At 41.9% G+C, this 10,389-nt stretch overlaps 1 protein-coding gene across 3 annotated transcripts in view; it reads left to right on the forward strand.

The window, feature by feature from the left end:
* LOC133562159 (transcription factor HIVEP3) overlaps positions 1–10,389 on the forward strand; it is a 166,403-nt gene that overhangs the window by 95,033 nt on the left and 60,981 nt on the right. The window contains exon 2 of one of the 3 annotated variants that reach the window (XM_061916083.1): positions 9,401–9,448. The exons of the other annotated variants lie outside the window; for them this stretch is intronic. The gene's annotated coding sequence lies outside the window, so the exon portion shown is untranslated. The remainder of the gene's footprint in view (positions 1–9,400; positions 9,449–10,389) is intronic. 3 annotated transcript variants of the gene reach the window in all.

The raw sequence follows: 10,389 nt of genomic DNA on the forward strand, positions 1-10,389 counted from the left end.
GAGAGAAGCCGAGGAGCCAAGCTCACAGCTGCCTTTTTTGACATGACAGCTGCTGCAGGATGATGAATAATCTATTGATGTCTCCTGTAAGATATATATCACAATTTCCCCATCCAAAAACATGCTGGTTGACGTAGAGAAAACATGTTCGCTTGACCGCTCCGCTTCACCACAAACAAAGAAACACCGGCTTTGACATGGTGCTAAAGATAGCTGCAATCCACCGCTTTCCACCAACAGCATTGTTCTTTATAGTCTCCATTATTAAAGGAACACATTGCAAAAGATTCAGCAATACAGATGTCCAAAATACTGTGTAATTACGCCAGGAACAGAGACGACTTTTAGCCGTGTTTGGTGCAGCGCTAATATTTCCTTACAGTCCGTGAGGTCATGCGTATGCGTCATCATTCCGCACACAAGAAACTCGGGGGAAATTTAAAATTGCAATTTAGTAAACTAAAAAGGCAGTATTGGCATGTGTTGCAATGTTAATATTTCATAATTGATATATAAACAATTAGACTGCATGGTCGGTAGTAGTGGGTTTTAGTAGGCCTTTAGAAGCTTGTACAATTATGCAGGGTGACTGAACATTAAGGTATTTTATTGCAAGGCACAATATATTTTTGGAAAACAGACATATATTTCAGTTTAATTAAACCATAATGTTGTAAATTAGATATTCTTTCCAGTGTACTGTACTGTCAAGGTGAAGTGCATTCCTGATACACGTTAGATGCTGTCTGTCAAATTCCACTGGGTTACAACAGCACTAATCATTATATTAAATGGGGCATACTATGATTTTTTTTTAGCTGAGATAGGCTGCAGCAACCCCCGTGACCCAAAAAAGGGACAAGCGGTAAAAAATGGATGGATGGGTGTTTTTTAGTCTGCATAACATGTAATGGTGCTGTTTTGGTCAGAATTTTGCATAGATTTTGTTTTACAGACCATCTTCAAGCAGCTTTCTGACTGTTTTTTTAAGAATGTGCCGTTTTGTGGGCGGCCCTTTGTACTCCCTATGACTGCGTCATCACCCTGTCAGCCATGATGTAGTTTTTAGAACTTCCATATCGAGTCTACTGACAGGTGTAAGTTAGAACATTAAGCTACTTTTTATTAGAAATGGCTAAGACAAAGATTGGTCTTTTTAAGTCTGATTTAGACGTTATTCCTCTGGTTTTGGCAATGTTTTAGGTAGTAAAAAGCTGCTGATGTTATTGACTTATTGTGGCTGTTAAAGTCAAAGTCTGAGTCCATTATTACACATATATTTCTAACCTGATTATTGGGTTCCAGGGATAGGGTCTCCAGGTGACTAATAATAGTTTATCGTGGCTTCTGTAGGCCACAGACAATATTTTCGTTTTTGTTTTTGTCTAATTATTTAGCATCCACACACTGATCTGTTCAATACAGTGATCTGAGTGTCATTTGCATAGTTGAGGTAGCACACATTGAAGCTGCGTATTAGCTGACCTTGTGGCATCATGTACAAGTTAAACTATAGGGGTCCCACCATCAAGCCCTGAGGAACCCCACAGGCCACAGCCATTCGGTCAGAGACACAGTTACAAATTTCAACAAAGTACTCCCTGTGATGGAGATAGTCTATTTGTCACCTTGGTGAGAGGTGTTTCACCTGTTTTAAAGCCTGATTAGAAAGTATCAAACACATTGTTATACAGAGAAAGTCTGAAGTGAGATGTTAACTGGATTTAAAATGTAGTAACAAACTGCTCAGAATAGGCTGTAGAAATCTCATGGGTAACTCATCAAGACAGCTTGTTGATGGACTCAGACTGTGGATGGTCTCCTTAAATGTTTGCTAGTGAATGTGCTACCTCTAAAGTTGGCTGCAGTTGGCATCAATTGTACATGAAATTAGGGCTGGGGGATATACCGATATATTCTATAAATTGTGGGTTTGTCTCTGTGCGATATAGAAAATGACTATATCGTGATATTCGAGTATAGGTTCTCACGCATTACACTACAGGCTCTTCCCACTTTTTCTTGTCTCTCCTTCTCACAGACAGTAAGCGCACCTTCTTACATACATCACATACGTACACGCTCTTGCTGAGCAGAGAGGTAGCAGCATGGGTAACGTTAGCACATACAGCAGATGGCATGGGGCTACTATGGTGTGTCAGGCTGTGTAAACGGCCTCTTTGCTGATGCTTTGCAAGACCCGTGTCACATGACTGCAAACTTGGCACATCTTAATTACAAACATTGACATACTTGTGGTGAAGAAGGCAATGACTGGGTTTAAAAAATACCATAGACTTGATTTATTTTCATAATGAAACGGGTTGGTTATCCTTTCAGACCTTCGTGAATATGGTTACTTTTAGGGCTGGGCGATATGGCCTTTTATTAATATCTCAATAATTTTAGGCCATGTCACAATACACTATATATCTCGATATTTCACCTTAACCTTGAATTAACAGTTGATACATATAATCACAGCAGTATGATGATTCTATGTGTCTACATTCAAACATTCTTGTTCATACTGCATTTATATATGCTAATTTTAAACTTTCATGCAGAGAGGGAGATCACAACTAAGTCTATTTACCAAAACTGATTTATTAAACAGTTATTAAGCAGTGGCACAAACATTCATGTCATTTCCAAACAGAAAGTGCAAGATAGTCAGAGACATTTTAAATCAAGCTATTTGTGCACTTTTGTGCATGATGTCACTAAGATGATATATCAAAACAACACTAAATGAAAGTGTACTTTTTGTACAGAATGCCACTACAATATTTTAAAACAATTAAGGTGCACTTTTGTGCATAATGTCACACAAGATATTTAAAAAACTGTCAAATAAAAATGAGCTGCATAGTAGGAAATCAAATAGGGTATGTCCTTCGCTATGTGGTAGGTTACTGCGGACATTATCTCCTTCGGTTGTTGACTATTTTTGTTGATGTGGAATTGGAAGACGCCGGGCTCCATTGGGTCAATGCTGGTTGATTCGGCATTTTGTTGGTGTGTCACCGGCCGGAGATGTTGACTTGCGGAGTTTCAAGCACTCTTCATTCTCTAGCGGGTGACTTTTCAAATGATGTTACAAATTAGTAGTGCCGCTACCTTTTGTAGCAACGCTTTTGCCGCATACTTGTCACATTACGGTTGTCTGTTCAACATCTTCCCGCTTGAAGCCAAACCACCGCCAGACATTTGACCCTGTGCTGTTTTTCTTGGGAATTAATTCTTCCTCCTCTATATGTTACCAGATGTACACCTTCTCTTTCTTGTGTGGAATTGGAAGACGCCAGGCTCCATTGAGTCAATGCTGGTTGATTCGGCATTTTGTTGGTGTGTCACCGGCCGGAGATGTTGACTTGCGGAGTTTCAAGCACTCTTCATTCTCTAGCGGGTGACTTTTCAAATGATGTTACAAATTAGTAGTGCCGCTACCTTTTGTAGCAACGCTTTTGCCGCATACTTGTCACATTACGGTTGTCTGTTCAACATCTTCCCGCTTGAAGCCAAACCACCGCCAGACATTTGACCCTGTGCTGTTTTTCTTGGGAATTAATTCTTCCTCCTCTATATGTTACCAGATGTGCACCTTCTCTCTCTTGTGTTACTACTCGCACCACTGTAGCACCATCTGCTACAGCTACTGTAACTTTACCCATGCCAATACCTCTCTGCTCAGCAAGGGCCTATGACGTTGCACGAACGACAGTATGTGATGTATGTAAGACGGTGCGCTTGTTTTACGTCTCCGTGAGAAGGAAAGACAAGAACGAGTGAGAAAAGCCTGTCGTGTAATGACAGCAGCTAAAAGCAAATGTGTGAGAACGTATACTCGAATACTCACGATATAGTAATTTTCTACATCACACAGGGACAAACACGCGATATATGGAGTATATTTGATATATCGCTCAGCCTTACTTACTAGAGATGCATGGTTTGCGGTCACGTCCGCGGATAAACCGCGGGTCCGGCGGGTGACATGACAAAAAAATAGATTTTAAATAGATTCGGGCGGGTGGCGGTTGAACCAATTCGGAAATATATATTGTAATAATCCCAGGAATGTAGGCTCATAAAACTTCTTCGTTTGTCATGTCTTTATTGCACAAGATGTAATACAACCACACAACAGCTCTCATGTCTCTAACGCTTTTCCCGGGACAACGCGAACTCTCACTTCCTGTCACTTCCCTATCTCTCACTGAAGTCCCGCCCCCCCAGCCAAAGTCATTGGCTAACACCCCATAGCCAGCTGCTACATTATACATAGTTAAATATTATGTTGAAGAGGTTCATTTAGCCTACTGACGTGTATTTATTAATGGTTGATTTATATAGGCTAGTAGGTAAAGTGTTGTACCTGACAACTCTTGATGGTACAATCCATATATCACGTCACAGACAACGTCACGCTAACATCATGTGACACCTCTGATGAAGGCTGCAGAAGCAAGGTAGCCCAAACTTGTCAGGTACTACACTTTACCTTACTATCCTATAGAAATCAACCATCTATAAATAGTTAAATGTTGTTACCCACATACGAAAAAACGAGCAGCACTCTTTGAAACAGTATGTGGGCATACTTTTATTTTGAAGTGTCTCGTTTGGTCTGTCGACGGATGTAAGGAAGCTACTTCCGGGTAGGGCCAACGAGGTATTTGTCATTTGTTGGTATTTTACTTGGTAAAATGTTTGATCCACATGCTGTGCATGTTATTATTTTTACGTTTGTAACCTGCTTTATTTATTACAGTTTTCACTGTGAATTTGAAGGGAAAGTAAGCCATCAAATAAATCGGTTCAAGAAAGCCATTGTGTCTGTGCTATTTGGAGGGAGTTACACTTTCTAACCTCACTAATGCCTTGCATCGTCTATATTTGATATATAACAACGGGCGGGTGGCGGGCGGGTGAAGCTTTGATGAAATGTTGGTTCGGGTGGGTGGCGGGTGGATGACGACTTTAGTGATGCGGTTTCGGGTGATATAATTGCCTATCCGCGCATCTCTTACTATTTACGTTGCATGCAATAGTGCCATGCCCTGTTCCACTTTTTCCAATCTTGCACACACCTGGAGCGCCGATCAGCGGGCAGACACTATCCAAATGTGCAGGACTTAACAGGGTAAGATAGGCATACTGTTAACATTCTTAATATCGTGCTGTGTATATACATCTTCTTCACACTCAGTTATTTTCAGAATTCATGCAGTTGGAGAAGTCTTTTGTACACTACGTGGGCTCCCTCTTCAAATAGATTGCCTTCCTATCACAACACACCACACACACGTATGGACAGAGCCCGCCAGTTTACGGAATACCACAAATCCGAAATAATCTTTCCTGGGAACAGAGACACCCCTCTATGAGTTATCCCTTATTTACACATTTTACTGCATGTGTTTGCAATTTATGGCACAAATTTCCCAAAATACATCATCTGCCTGTAAATGCAGTAACCCCTTTTTTGGTCGAAAATTACACCTTGTGGTCGAACCGAAACAACATGAAATGTTTCCCTATAAGTGTAATGTTGGTGCGGTTGCAAAGGAAGGTGTGACTTTATTGCATTCTTCAACAGTTTTGATGGCGTTCTGCTGCTCCAACGCCGTCCAAAAGTGCTCAGTCTTGATAAATGTTGCATCTGATATGGAGAACACTTCCTGTTCCCGGCACCGGGCGCCGCTTTCCCGTCAGAAGCCATTGGTCTGACAGACAAAGGGACAAAGCGACAACAGATGGGGCGAAAGTTCCTCACTGGGAAGGAAAGTATGGAAGGTGTGGCGCTGCAGAAGGGTGACAATGAGCACATTCACGTAGCTACAATACGATGCCTCCATCTTTGGGGCCGTCAGCCGCAAGGGTCAGAACAGCGTTCCTATTCATAAAATGAGTGGAAATGTCATGCAGAAACGAAAACATTTAAGAGAAAGTGATGAAGGTGAGTTGTAGTGATCCATATTTTTGATAGTCATAAAGCTTTAAGACAAAAAAAGACAAGCAGCTTGTGACTCATCCCACCTGCCATCCCACCAGGCGACCATGTGTTCCTGGCCCTGTGCTCCCCTCCCGCCTCCTTTCTTTCTGATAAGCCCGTTCTATGTGGCGGCTCGTCGCTGTGTGAGCGTGTTTATTTTAGAGCGAGTGAGTCACACTTCCTGTACTCTGCCAGAGAGGCAACGCTCTATGGAACAGCGGGGGCCGCGTTCATTCTCAATTCTCTCTTTCTCCGCCAGTCTTTCTTTCTCTCTCTCTCCGTTGCGGTGTTGATAGGCCCGGCCTCGCTGCTGCGTAATGCGGGGGCTCGCTTGAATGGATGACACTCTGGAATTCATTTACAGATGCAGCAGCACTGTGGCAGGAACGGAAGCTATGCATAAATGACACATGTAGGCAGACGGTTCATCGCTCATGAAGAAGACGCAGCTCTCCTGTAAGAACATGTAGCTAAGACGTGATCATGACACAGAGATACTTTTGTAGGGGAAAACCCCATTTAAGAGCTGTTTAGCCCCATTTCTACTAAGGTTGCAGGATGTGGGATACATTATAAATCAGTGTTTTTCAACCTATTTTTGAGCCAAGGCACATTTTTTTCATAGAAAAAAATCCGGAAGCATACCACCAGCAGAAAAATGAAACTCCACCAGGTCGTCGTGCCTTATTTTGAGTTTGTTGGTGTTTTCCTGTGTGGAGTGCTTTAGTTCTTGTCTTGCTCTGTTATTTTGGTGGCCCCCTCCTGTTTTGTTGGTGTTTTCCTGTAGCAATTTCATGTCTTCCTATGAGCGCTATTACGCGCACCTGTTTTGTGTTAGCAAGCAAGGCTATGTTGTTGCTATCCTTCTTTGTGTGGACATTGTTGACTGTCATGTCATGTACGGATGTACTTTGTGTACGCCGTAAGTTTTTGCTGTCATCCAGCATTCTGTTTCTGTTTACTTTGTAGCCAGTTCAGTTTTACTTTCATTTTGCATAGCCATTGCCTCTTCCTTTCCCTTTCGTTACATTTTGGTTTAAGCATTACATACCTTTTTACTTGCACGCTGCCTTTCGCTGTGCTCTGCATATCACAACAAACCATCTTCGTCTCACCCGACTCATTCCAACTTTTACAAAGCAATTAACTACCTGCTGCCTTGGAGTATTACGTCGTTACCCTGCTGAGTTTTACACAACACAGACACTTAGCAACGGCACGTTATTTGCCAAATATAACTATTGATTTGCAAAAAATATTTTTTGGACCAATTAGGTGAAGTTGCATAATTTCCCACGGCTCACCAGACAATATCTTACGGCACACTAATTTGTCCGACAATAGAGATTTTAATACTATCGTTATATCGTAATAATTCTATGTTGATGACACATTGTACATGTGTTCCGTAAATTAGAGTGTCACAAGCAAGCAAACTTGGCTTCAACACAATGTAGCATTCTCCCTAGCGGCTAACGTCACCTAATAGTGCAAAGTCGCTTCTGAGTTACCAATCTTCGCCTCTATGACGGCAAATAAACTATGCTTCTTACAAGATACATACAAAAAGTAGCACCACTGCTAATGTGTACCATCATTTGAAAAGTCACCGACTAGAGAGTGAAGAGTGCTTGAAACTCCGCATGTCAACATTTTCGTTATGTGCCACCCAACAAAATGCCCAAGAAACCATTTTCAGAAGACCCATAATAAATTCATAAAAGAGCCAAACTTCATGAATGTTTTTTCTAACCAACAAGTATGTGCTGCAATTGGCCGAGTCATACCAAAGACTATAAAAATGGGACCCATTACCTCCCCGCTTGGCACTCAGCATCAAAGGTTGGAATTGGGGGTTAAATCACCAAAAATGATTCCCGGGCGTGGCCACTGCTGCTGCCCACTGCTCCCCTCACCTCCCAGGGGGTGATCAAGGGTGATGGGTCAAATGCAGAGAATAATTTTGCCAACCCTAGTGTGTGTGTGACAATCATTGGTGCTTTAACTTGAAATGAAATCACAAAAAAATAGGAGTTGTAGAAATTATTGGAAACTCAAGACATTATGTTCTTTACAATATATATATATATACAGGATACATAAAATAAAACAATGACATGGATGCTTGTAACTCAAATGTTTTCTTACAACTTAAAGCCCAACAATTAGACAGCTCTTATCTCAAAACACTCTTAGGTTGGGGCCCTCTCAACTTGAGGTACCTATGTACATGGCTTCCATCCATCCATTTCTACCGCTTATTCCCTTTGGAGTTGCGGGGGGCGCTGGTGCCTATCTCAGCTACAATCGGGCGGAAGGCGGGGTACACCCTGGACAAGTCGCCACCTCATCGCAGGGCCAACACAGCTAGACAGACAACATTCACACTCACATTCACACACTAGGGCCAATATAGTGTTGCCAATCAACCTATCCCCAGGTGCATGTCTTTGGAAGTTGGAGGTAGATGGAGTACCCAGAGGGAAACCACGCATTCATGGGGAGGACATGCAAACCCCACATAGAAAGATCCCGAGCCCAGGATTGAACCCCACACTACTCAGGACCTTCGTATTGTGAGGCAGACGCACTAGCCCCTCTTCCCACCGTACATGGCTTATCCATTGTAAACCAACGGTTCTCAACTGATTTCGCCCTTGAAGTCAAGCGGCGACCCAATGCCCCCATTAGAACTGAAGTGGAACTGCATGGACGCCAATTATGATTGATTGCTAATTCACATTGTTGTTTACCCCCTGATTTGGTAGGAGCCTACCCTACACTCCCAAAAACAGATTTACTGGAGTATACTTTGTGGTGTTTTCTGCACACCCCAGACTGAACATATTTTGCCTTAAAACATAGCTGAAGATGTTTTTCTTCATTTTCTCAAGCTGCTGTGCCTCCTTGCACTTAGGGGAGGCCTGCTCCCCAGACTGAAAACTGCTGATCTAATAGGATGTATAACCGGATTAGACCTTTTTTTTCATCCAATTAAAAGCTGTAAAAAGTTGACTTGACTATATCTTACTCAGATAAAACAACTTAGCTGTTGTGCAAAAAAAACACAGACAAATATTCATCGCTTGAATGTGTGTGCTTTTAGTTTCACTTTCCTGGATTACCACCCCAAAAACTGGTTTAAGGGATAGAACTGTCGATCAGGAGGATTTCTTTAGTCTTGAAGACTATACTGTAAATTGCCCATAATTTCCTCCTGCACCTTTCCCCGTTCCCTCCTAATGTTTACACAGTACAGTGGAAACATTCATTTGGTGTCCCCCCTCCTCTCTCCATCACTGTTTTACCTCACCCCCCACCCGCGCTGCCTCTCTCGGCAACACACCCACTCAAGCAGCCATATCCGCTCTCACTCTCCGGCTCTCCATGCTTGTCTCACAGAGCCTGTGAAGCGTCTCTGAGGGGGGGAAGACCAGACTGCTCTGTCAGGTAATCTCGACTCTGTCTCTGAGAGACACCCTCTGTCTCATTTCAATCTATCTTTGTCTTGCGCTTGCCTCCCTCCCCTAGTTCGTCCTCACTACCTGTCAGATGAAGGTAAAAAAAAAGAGTATTGTTAGCATTGCAACTGTTAGAAATGGTGTCAACATTTCATGCAAAAAGCTGCCTCTGCTGAAGGGAATGGTCTCTCTCATGTCATGTTTCCAGTTTTTTTTTTGTTTGCAACTGTACGCAAAAAGTAAGCAATTTAATGGAACTTTGTGCTTAGAGCAAAAAATTATTCATCGAATCCAAGCGACGAGACAGATAAAGTTTTATTCATATGGCAATCTGTTATTTCATGAAAGAAAGGTGAACTTTTCTTTTTTTTTTTTCTCTTAATTTGTTGGGCAGTTGTCAACACATGTGCTAATGTACAATACTGCCATCTACAGGACTGGAGTGGAATAATATAAAATTACTAAATTCATGAGCAGATTGGGCCAAAAATATACAGCTAAAAAGTTTAGAAAATGTGTCAGCATATGATCTAGTTTCTTTTAAATAGCGTATTTTACATTGTTGTTTAGTTTTATATGATTTAGATGTTTATCCAGTTGAGGGATTATATATTAGAAAATGAGTAGGTTGGTAGGTCTTTTTTGTCGTTGCACAAATACAACAAAACTTTGTTTTCAGCACAGACTCGTTCAAGAGTAGACAAACAAAAAGTGTACAGGGTTACAGAACGGGAACACTGATGGGCTGCCACAAGGTGCACCGTAAAAGATGGGAAAAATGTAAACGCTGGGGAAGGATAAATAAAAAAATACAACCTAGACAGTCTGAAATCCTCCATAGCAAAGCATATACATATTACAACATACATCTTGCAACAGATGGACTACGGTGGCTGGCTGCAGCTCTTCAGGCGCTGCCCATCCGTCCAT

The sequence above is a fragment of the Nerophis ophidion genome, linkage group LG11 (assembly GCF_033978795.1).
Source record: "Nerophis ophidion isolate RoL-2023_Sa linkage group LG11, RoL_Noph_v1.0, whole genome shotgun sequence".
Lineage (NCBI taxonomy): Eukaryota > Metazoa > Chordata > Actinopteri > Syngnathiformes > Syngnathidae > Nerophis > Nerophis ophidion.